Here is an 11,631-nt window from a genome sequence, read left to right as displayed (position 1 = left end):
CCAGCACAATGTTGAATAACAGTGGTGACAGGGGGCATCCTTGTCTTGTTCCTGATCTTAGAGGGAAGCCTTTAAGTCTCTCACCATTGAGTACCATACTGGCTGTGGGTTTTTCATATATGCTCTTTATCATATTAAGGAAGTTTCCTTCAATTTCTACCTTTTGAAGTGTTTTTATCAAAAAGGGATGTTGGATTTTGTCAAATGCTTTTTCAGCATCTATTGAGATGATCATTTAATTTTTCTCTTTTGACTTGTTAATGTGTTGTAATACATTGATTGATTTTCTGATGTTGAACCATCCTTGCATGCTGGAATGAACCCCACTTGGTCATGGTGTATGATTTTTTAACGTGTTGTTGGATTCTATTTGCAAGTATTTTGTTGAGGATTTTTGCATCTATGTTCATTAGGGAGATTGGCCAGTAGTTTTCCTTTCTTGTAGCATCTTTGCCTGGTTTTGGTATTAGATTGATGTTAGCTTCATAAAATGAGTTAGGTAGTGTTCCATTTTCTTCAATGTTTTGAAAGAGTTTAAGTAAGATTGGTGTCAGTTCTTTCTGGAAAGTTTGGTAGAATTCCCCTGTGAAGCCATCTGGCCCTGGGCATTTATTTGTGGGAAGATTTTTGATGACTGATTGGATCTCTTTGCTTATGATGGGTTGGTTGAGGTCTTCTGTTTCTTCTCTGGTCAGTCTAGGTTGTTCATATGTTTCCAGGAAATTGTCCATTGCCTCTACATTATCCAGTTTGTTGGCATACAGTTGTTCATGGAATCCTCTTATATTTTTTTTAATTTATTCAGGATCTGCAGTTATGTCACCTTTTTCATTCATTATTTTGTTTATATGCGTCTTCTCTCTTTTTGATTATGTCAGTCTAGCTAGGGGTTTGTCAATCTTGTTGATCTTCTCAAATAACCAACTTTTGGTGACATTTATCCTCTCTACTGTTTTTTGTTCTCTATGTCATTTATTTCTGATTTAATCCTTGTTATTTCTTTTCTTCTACTTGGTTTAGGATAGGTTTGCTGTTCATTTTCTAGCTTCTTCAGTTGATCCATTAGTTCTTTGATTTTGGCTCTTTCTTCCTTTTTAAAATATGTGTTTAGTGCTATAAATTTCCCCCTCAGTACTGCTTTTGCTGCATCCCATAGGTTTTGTATGTTGTGTTCTCATTTTCATTCGTCTCTGTATATTTAGCAATTTCTCTTGCTATTTCTTCTTTAACCTACCGATTGTTTAGGAGTATGTTATTTAACCTCCAGGTATTTGTGAATTTTCTAAGTCTCTGATGGTTATTGACTTCTAATTGTATTCCATTGTGGTCAGAGAATGTGATTTGAAGAATTTCAATCTTTTTAAATTTAGTGAGCCTTGTTTTATGTCCCAGCATATGATCTATTCTGGGGAAAGTTCTGTGAGCACTAGAGAAGTATGTGTATCCTGGTGATTTGGGATGTAATGTTCTATATATGTCTGTTAAATCCAATTCATTTATCAGATTGTTTAGGTTTTCAATTTCCTTATTGGTCTTCTGTCTGGTTGATCTATCTATAGGAGAGAGTGATGTGTTGAAGTCTCCCACAATTATTGTGGAAACATCAATTGCTTCCTTTAGTTTTGCCAGTGTCTCTCTCATGTATTTTGTGGCACCTTGATTGGGTGCATAAACATTTATGATTGTAATTTCTTCTTGTTGAATTGCCCCTTTTATTAGCATGTAGTGACCTTCTTTGTCTCTTAAAGCATCCCTGCATTTAAAGTCTGTTTTATCTGAGATTAATATTGCTACACCTGCTTTCTTTTGGCTGTAGCTTGCATGAAATATTTTTTTCCATCCTTTCACTTTCCATTTCTTTGTGTCCCTGTGTCTAAGATGAGTCTCTTGTATGCAGCATATTGATGGTTCATTTTTTTTAATCCATTCTGTGAATCTATATCTTTTAATTGGGGAGTTTACTCCATTTACCTTCAATGTTATAAGCATGAAAGCATTTCTTGAATCAGCCATCTTATCCTTTGGTTTATGTTTGTAATATATATTTTTCCCCTCTCTCTAGTAATTTCCTTTAATGTACCCATACCGAATCTCTTTAGTACTGAACCTTTCTCCAAGTCTCTCCCTCCTTTCTTTGTTTCTCTGTCTGTAGGGCACCCTTTAGTATCCACAGTAGGGCAGGTCTCTTGTTAGCAAATTCCCTCAGCATTTGTTTGTCTGTGAAAAATTTAAGCTCTCCCTGAAATTTGAAGGAGAGCTTTGCTGGATAAAGTATTCTTGGTTGGAAATTTTTCTCACTCAGAATTTTAAATATATCGTGCCACTGCCTTCTCGCCTCCATGGTGGCTGCTGAGTAATCTCTACATAGTCTTATGTTGTTTCCTTTGCATGTGGTGAATTGCTTTTCTCTTGCTTCTTTCAGAACTTGCTCCTTCTCTTCTGTGTTTGACAGTGTGATCAGAATATGTCTCGGAGTGGGTTTATTTGGATTTATTCTATTTGGAGTTCACTGGGCATTTATGATTTGTGTATTTATGGTGTTTAGAATATTTGGGAAGTTTTCCCCAACAATTTCTTTGAATACTCTTCCTACATATTTACCCTTTTCTTCCCCTTCTGGAACACCAATGAGTCTTATATTTGGATGTTTTATATTATCTACCATATCCCTGAGGTCCATTTTGATTTTTTTTATTTTTTCCCCATTCTTTATTTTGTGCTTTCATTTTCCATTCTGTGATCTTCCAGGTCACTGATTCACTGTTCGACTTCCTCTAGTCTTGTACTATGAGTATCCAGAATCTTTTTAATTTGGTCAACAGTTTCTTTAATTTCCATAAGATCATCTATTTTTTTATTTAGTCTTGCAATGTCTTCTTTATGCTCTTCTAGGGTCTTCTTGATATCCTTTGTATCCTGTACTATGGTCTCATTTTTCATCTTTAGTTCTTTGATTAGTTGCTCTAGGGACTGTGTCTCTTCTGATCTTTTGATTTGGGTGCTTGGGCTTGGGTTATCCATATCGTCTGGTTTTTTCATATGCCTTATAATTTTCTGTTGTTTTTGGCCTCTTGGCATTTGCTTAACTTGATAGGGTTTTTTTTAGGATTTGTAGACCAATTGAAGTCCTTATCTCTAATTTATCAGATCTACAGCTTTGTGGAGTACACTTTAACTAACCAGCAGGTGGCGTCTACGAGCCACCTGTTCTCCACAAGCCAGTTCTCCCCTGCTTTGCCTTTGTGGTGAGTGGGGGAGTGAGTCTTGTGGGGTCCAATTGGTGTACCAAGCTTGCGTGTGTAGTTGGTGTTGCCTGCCCTGTATATGGAGCATGTGTCTGGGCAGTCAGGGAGGGGAGATGGCTCTAACAATCAAATCTCCCTGGTGTACCTGGAGTTTTAAAGCTGCTGCAATTGTCTAATATTTTAGTTCAGTCCTGCCACAATTTGTCTCTGCCACTGACCCACAAGTCCTTGGTATTGGTGTATGGCCCCTGAGACTTGCGTGTGGGTCCCTCTTCCAGGCTGTGCATCCCCTGGTCCTCTGTTGAGGGATGACTGTGCTATGTCACAGGTGAGTGCCATCCCCTGGGTGGTTCTGGGCTGCAGGGCTGTGTAGGGAGGCTCACAGTCCGCTGAAATGATGGAGATTTCACTGATCTCAGCAGTTTGACATGTTCATGAGTGTTGTATGAAGTATGCAAAAAGTCAAATTTCTGTGGTGTCCAGTCCACACAGTTCCTGGCTTTCTACCTACTTTCCTGGAGGAATAACCTGGTCCATGCATGGAGGTTGCCTGGTCAAAAGGAGGCAGGCTTTCCCTTTTCTCCCTTTCTCATCCACAACCAGCAGATCCAAGCATCTGATGTTGGGCTCATTCAGCTGCTGGAGCTGGGCTCCCAACAGCAGTGTCCAAGACCACTCAATCAGCGGAGTGCACGTTCCCTTTGTCCACCTTGGGGGTCCCCCTCCAAAGCCTCAGATCCTGGATGAGACCCCAAGTTGTTGGAAATGAAGCAGTACCTTTGGGATTTTGAATTGTACAACCTATCAAAGAGAGTTAACTAGTTTAAATTTCTTGCCAAGAGTCCCTGTCTTTGATTATACCCCCATAAGGAGCTGGCACTCGCTCTGCAAGTTTTTACATCTTGATACCCAAAGGAGGATATTTCCATCAAGAGACACAATAGATACATTAAATTGGAAGTTGAAACTACTGCCTGGCCATTTTAGTTTCCTCATGTCATTGAACCAACAGGGAAAAAGAATGACAGTAAAAAATTATGAAAATGAAATAGTTGGGCATTAGTAAGAAACATAAATACATAAAAAATATAGATAACTATTTCCAATAGTAGGATGGAGAAGAGTTTTTCTCTTAAGTTTGATAAAAAGCCCATGAGCTTAGTTTTAAAAAGGATGTATTTGAAGGCATAAAATTATAAAATTTCCACCTGGTAGAAGCATCAAAAACAAGATGAAAGAAAAATGGCAACTTGATAGATTTTGTGGAACTACTTACAAAATATATTGGAAAAGGTCTGAATCCATAATACATAAAGAGTTCCTACAAGTCGATAAGAAAATCAAACCATCCAGTAGAAAAAACAGGTAAAGGACATGAAAAGGCAAGTCCCAATAAAGAAGTACAAATGGATAATAAACATTTGAAAATATATTCAACCTTTTGTGAACATCAAACAAATGCATATTAAAATTATGATTAGTAATTTTTAATCATTATATTGTCAAAATTAGCAGAATTTATTTATAACAGTCCCTGTTGACAAAGGTAAGGGGAAAAAGCAGTTTTATTCTCTAATGAAATAATAAAATAGTGCAAAATATTCAAAGAATAGGAGAGAAATATATATCAAAAATCTAATAAATTTAGATAAATAAATTTATAATTTATTAAATTATAAAAACCTAAAATAATAAAATTTTAAGTAATAAATAATAAAAATAATAAATCTAAATTTAATAATTAATAAATAATAAACACAATAAATCTAAATTTTTATTCTATTCAATCTGATTTTTTATTTTATTCAAAGATAATATAAATTTATCTTATGGAAATACTTGAAAAATAATGGAAACACATCTCTAAAGAATATTCTTTACATTTTTGATTGTAATTGCAGCAAACCTAGAAAAAAACTAAACTCCATCAAATGGAATCTGATTAAATAAATTGTGGTTTGCTCATAAATATAACACTAGGCAGCCATGAAAGTGGATAAGGTAAGTGTTCAGGTGTTTGATAGGTAAAAAGTCTATTGTGTAATGTATAAGCAAAAAACATGACACAATATGCCCCCATTAATATAAAATACACATAAGCATATTGAAATGGGTATAATAAAGTATACATAAACATGTCTATAAGTATAAAAAGACTAGATGGGTAAACACCAAATTCTTGACAGTGATTACTTTTGGGGAATAAATTATTGAAGGGTGGGGACAGAAAGACTGAAAATTTTGATTTTACTTTTCCACTTGGTAAAATTTTGTTTCCATTTTTATAAACACAATTTGTAATGTAAATTTTAAAATCAAAGGATATTTCCATTTTAGAAAACAGTACCAAAGGAAATATAAACTCTCCACTGTTAAATGCCCTAGAATCTTGTGCTGCAGACAGGTACTGGAAATCAGTGTCTCAAATTATACTGGACGAGATCCAGGATCCTTGTGTAGGATCCTTGTGTGAAAGCACATCAAGGGAGTTGTCTTCAGGGGAAGCCTGACAGGAGAATATGCTAATACTTGGCAGCAGGCTGTGACTTTTCATATCCCAGTTTGGGGAGAATCTTAGCTGTGTATTTTTGGGAAACCAGGCAAAAAATAGATGAAGGATCCTACCTGTAGGACCATGAGCCTCTCAGGAAAACAGGCTTCTCTCAATAGTGAGAATGGTAGCTAGGACCAAATGACAGAACTTCACATACTATTATGTAAGGCATCCTTTGGGAACTTCCTAAAAAAGTCATCCTTCTAAAGGGGCTAGAAGAGGCAAGGACCACCCCAGTACTTCCCACCTTCCTAAGACATCTTTCATTCAAGGGCTCGCTTCCCTGTGAGCACCCACTGCAGGGCACCCTGCACATCAGGGTTCCTGAGGCTGTAGATGAGTGGGTTAGCATGGGGCTGATGACAGTGTTGAGGATGCCAATCCCCTTGTCCTTGCCTGAAGCTTCCACTGAACCCAGCCTCATGTAGCTGAAGACCCCTGTCCCATAGAAGATGCCCACCATGGTGAGGTGGGAGCTGCATGTAGAGAAGGCTTTGTTCCTGCCTTTGGCAGAGCGGATTATCAACACTGCGGCTGCCACATGGATGTAGGAAGTGACAATGAGAATCACAGGTGCACCTGCCATGAGGTTACCCAGACCAAGCAGCAGCAGCTCATTGAGTTGGGTGCTGGAGCAGGAGAGCTGGAAGAGCTGTGGGAGGTCACAGTTGAAGTGATTGATAACATTGGGGCCACAGAAATTGAGTGTGGAAATGGCCACAGTGTCAGTGCATTGGTAAAGGCACAAGCCCAGGACACAGCCACCAGTATCGTCTGGACTGCCTGGCTCATGCGGGTGCTGTAGGTGAGGGGCCAGCAGATGGCCAGGAATCGGTCATAGGCCATGGCTGTCAACAGGAAGCAGTCCACACCAGCCAACTGATGGAAGAAGAAGGGCTGAGAGGCAGGCTCCATAGGGAACTGTATGCTTGTGAGACAGGAGTTGACCCAACAGTGAGGGAACAGTAACACTGATGCACCCAACATCCAGCACTGATAGGTTCCCCAGGAAGAAGTACATGGGGTTATGGAGTTTGGGCTCCACCAAGATGGCTGCCAGGATGCTGAGGTTGCCCCTAACTGTGACCATGTAGGCAAAGAGGAAGAGAACAAAGACCACTGGTCGCAGCCCTGGTGTTTCTACCAGGCCCAGCAGGATGAATTCAGTAACAGTTGTTCCATTGACCCCAGCTTCTGGCTCATAAGTCACTGTAAGAAGACATCCCAGGGTGGAAGGGATCAAGCTTCCAAATTCAGTTATTCTACAAAGATATATTGACCCACTTTCATATGCCAACCCCCTGGGTAAATTCCTCAGGTCCTAGTGAGTGTTTTACCACTCTTCAAGCCACACCTCACTCTGCTTCACCTCAGTGTTCTTACCTGACCCCAGTAAGTTGCCTGATTCCATCACTACCTTATGCTTCTCCCCCATTCCCTTGTGAAAGTTACATAAATCCTTTACTGCTGAATCTTGTGGCATTTCTCAGGCTAATGGCAGCTAGAGACCTCCTCCAAGACCACCGTCATGATCATGGACCTTTCTTGTTATCCACTCAAAATAGAAAACTGGGCCCTATTCATATGAAAAGTTTCTCTGTTAACTACAGAGAGTGCATAAAAACAATGGCAAATAGGAAAAATGTATGAGTTCAGGATATTTTGCATGGTCCTTCTCATGAATGTCCTGTTGCCCTGTTCGGACATCCTGGAACCCACACTGATGGCCTGTGGTTCTCCTCTTCCATCACCTGCTCTCTTGGCCTGCAGATGACTGACCCCTGGGCCCTGAAAACCTCCCATTTTCTACATGGGTCCATTTTATATACGGAATTAAGGCAAAGCAGCAGCTACAGACACAGTGACTGCTTGGGAGAAGCCTCAATGCCAGACTCCAAAATCAGGTCCCCATAATTTGGTTGTCATGTTTTAGCGACACTGCCTAGAGGATTCCATATGAGTAAGAAATTTGATGTGGGGTCTCCTAAGTATCCTAAAAATTCCAAACCCATGATTTCTGTCGTGTCATCCTCTAGATCTATTAATAGACCTAGAACTTATTCACCAAATACTATATGAATTGGAATATCAGTAAGAGCAAAACACCTCCTCATACATACTAAATAATTAAAGAATAATTAAACTGCCTCCCATTTGTTTTCTCTAATCTATTTTAACTTGTTATAAGGTTTCAGACTCTTTGATTTCTTACCTCCCTATCTTTGCTTAAGTTGTTTATTTTATTTAAAATCTCTTCTTACTAACTCAAAATACTCGAATTCTTTAAGACTCAAATAAAATATTCCTCCTCTGTATAGCTTTCCTAATGCACCTCCAAATTAAACTCCTTTCCACTAACCTCCTACAGCACTCTAATTTTATTCTTCATGGCACTTACCTGTGGTAACCTCTTGCACTGTCGTTTCCCTATAGAGCATGCCTCCTTTGCTCCACTGCAAATAGCTTGAGGACAGATTTATGTCTGATTCAGCTCTGTTTTCCCAATGCCTATGATAATAGTGTACAGTGGATGTTTAATGCTTCTGAAATAAATCAGTGAATGAGTTTTATAACTAGGACCATGAGATCAACAAAATGTCAGTGAAAGTAGGCATCAGATTGAGCTGTTGGGATTGGGAAAGGTTTTCTGGATGAGCTAAAACTTATGCAATACAATGAAAGACTGATGTTATCTGACGGAGGTATAAGCTGAGTAAAAGGCATAGAATTTCTGCTTTAGGAATCTCTGTTCCCTTTGTTTAGATGGAGCATTCAAGAGGACACTTTAGGAAAGAGTTCAGAAGGTAGTTAATCAATTCACTGACATACACCTTTTCATGAAAACACGCAATTAAGAGGGGTAGACCCTAGAACAAGTAAGGCTAGGCAGGAAGAACATCCCCCACAGGAATACCACATAACCCTCACTCGGTGAGAAGTTCAGTTATCATCACCAGTTCAGTTATCATCAACAGGATTCTGGGATGACCACTGGTCTGTCCATCCAAGAAATGTCTTTAACAAAATCACCATGGTGCCTTTATCTGAGGGGACCCTCCTAGCTTACCACTCTCAGGTGTCCAGAATGAGCCAGGCTACCCTTGCTGAGTGTTCACAGCCCCGTTCTCTGACGTTCCAGCCAAACCCTTCATGCATCTGAAGATGACACAATCAGGCCCTCTGATCCTGGATCTGGTCCAAGGTTACCCCCTGAGGAATGCGTCCAGGAACAAGGCTGGATTCTGCAAATGCCCTCATACCCACTCCTATAGAAACAGAAAGTGAGTTTCATCTGAGAAGGGCAAGTGTTGGCAAAGGGACCTGACAAAAGAGGTGGGTGCTCTGGGTTAGGGTCCCAGCTTTTTCTCTCACTTGTTGTGTTACCCCAAGCAAGACTCTTCCTCCACTGATCCTAAGTTGCTGCCTCTGCAAAAAAAAATGAGATTTGACTCCTTTGCTAACAATTCAGGTGCCTTCTCCATTGTTAGGGAGTAGAAGGAGACCCTTGTGAGTACTCACCTAGTAACGGTGCAGAGTACAGCAAGGTCTCCAGTGAAGGGGAGTGAAGAGGGTATGGCTCTGCACAGGCCCTCAACCCAGAGGGTCAGGAAGGGGCCATATATAAGAAAACGAGTGAAAGAGAGATGATATCATCTCAGTCATGGGGCTCTGTTGCCTGCAGTGTCATCCCCCTGGGGACCTCGGAAATTCGCCTTCCCAAGAAGGGTTGGGGGTTTGGGGAATCACAGATTGATAAACAACCCAAGTCTTTAATGAACCCAGTAATGATGCTTGATGGCTCTCTGCTTTAGATTTTCTCAAGAAGGTCCCATATCCAGCTCCTTACTCTTCCCTTCATATTGCTTCCATGGGGTTGCTTCAGTGTTTTTAATCTCACTTATCACAGACAGACAGTGAGGTCCACGGAGGTTCTCCAAAATCACCTTGGAGCTAATGGTAACCCTGGGACTAAACAAGACCATATAGTCTGAGGACTCTGTTCTCCCACATGCCAGACCCAAACAAGAGCTCTGAGCAAACAGGAGCTGACTAACTGGCTTGGCTTGACCTGGGATGAGGAGAAGGCTCAAGAAAGGAGGCAAAGGAGAGAAGTCTTCTCCAAACTAAGTTTCCTAATGAGTCTTCAGAAATGCGGTGCTTTCCTCCTCAGGTCCTTGCTAGTGGGGGCTACTGGGATTGCATCCTGGGTTCCCATAATGATTCTGGAAGTGGTAGAAGAAGAGGTGAGTTATGCTAGAAGGGACCAGGGGGTCCTATAGAAGTAACCTCCACTATGATTTTCTAGGGTAGGCCCTTAGAAGGTGGAGGTCCTAGTGATGAGAATAATGAACAGAAGATGTGGAGGACTTGTCTACCCATCCCTCAGCATCTACTCCCTGTTCAAACAGTAATTGTCCCCCATAATAGAAACCTTGTACTGTCTCAGTTTCAGGACTCCAGGCTCTCCATTCTTTCCCAGGGGAGTCTGGTGGGTATGAAAAACATGGACTTGGTATGCAGTTAGATGTGCTTCTCCAATTATTAACAGTGTGATTTAGGACAAGCTGCTGATCTTCTCTGGGCTTCTTCAGTGTCCTAATATGTGAAATGAGAATATCTGTCACTACACAGGATTGCTCTGAGAATTAAATAAAATAACATTCTTCATAGGGGATCAACAAATATTAATAATAGTCAAACAGCAGTCACTAATAGTAACTGCAGTTTACTGTATTATCTTATTTAATCCTCCCAACAGCTCTGATGCTGTTCCACTCTTTGCCCCAGTTTCCAAGGCTCAGAGAGATTTAGTAACTTCCTTAATGTTACACACCTGGAATATATAAAGTAGGAATTCAAACCCAGGTTTTTTATGACCCCAAAACATAATTTTAAAAAATTTTCTAGGAGACTTTCTCTCCCCTCTTCTTCCAACTGCTTCAAAAGCAAAATCTGCCACATCACCTGACCCCTGTGACTCTTTCTTCACCATCAAGATGTTATCTGCCACTTTTTTCAGCATCTTCATGCTGCAGTTCTAGACATCCTCACCTATAATATTTTAGCCAATGGGAAAAGGGCAGGGGAGCATATTTCATCTTCAGATGCATGCCATGCCATTTGTCTTGTCGGTATGCCTGGTGTCTGGTATGTAGTGAATGAGCCTGGAGTCCCATGTCCAAGTCAAACACACTGGATAAGTCCAATACTCAGCTCTGGACTCTAATTCCAGCTAACATCTGTGGCCAACCATGGTATAAGTCTCTTGCTGCCTCACAAATCTGCCTCTGCTGCCCCACGAGGCATCAGGCTATATTTTAAAGTTATGGTAATAAAGACAGTGTCATATGTGAGCAAATCTAGAAATACAAACTAAAAGAACAAATTAGGGAACTTGGAAAAAAGCTATAGACATGCAGAAATTTGATGTAGGGCAGAGTGAAACAACAGAGCAGTAGGAAAGGACAAACTTTAGTGCTATGGCAATAGAGTATCCATGGAGAAAAAATGCCACTAAGCCACTTTCACACTCTATGCTAAATCAGTTTCAGGTGAATGAGACACTTATATTGAAGAATAAAAATTTAAAACCTTAAAACAGTCTATGGAATATCATTATGGTCTTTGGAGAGGTAAACATTTGTTAAGGAAGTCCAAAGAGCTAACTTATAAAGAAAAAGACAAGAATTTGCCTACATTAAAATGTAAAACATATATTCATCATAGAATAACTATTTTCTTAAAAGTGGAAAGACAAGCTATAAATTAGAAGAGATTTGCAGCACATATAACTATACTGAAGTATCCAAAATATATTTAAAAATTCTACAA

The 11,631-nt window shown here is 39.9% G+C and overlaps 1 pseudogene; it reads right to left on the bottom strand.

Annotated features, from left to right (window-relative positions):
* Nucleotides 1-6,062: 6,062 nt before the first annotated feature.
* LOC119514632 lies at nucleotides 6,063-8,237 on the bottom strand (annotated as a pseudogene).
* Between the last annotated feature and the right edge of the window lie 3,394 nt (nucleotides 8,238-11,631).

Source organism: Choloepus didactylus, chromosome 18 (assembly GCF_015220235.1).
Source record: "Choloepus didactylus isolate mChoDid1 chromosome 18, mChoDid1.pri, whole genome shotgun sequence".
Classification (NCBI taxonomy): domain Eukaryota; kingdom Metazoa; phylum Chordata; class Mammalia; order Pilosa; family Megalonychidae; genus Choloepus; species Choloepus didactylus.
Note: the sequence above shows the minus strand (reverse complement) of the source record. Positions and strands in the feature narration are given on the sequence as shown.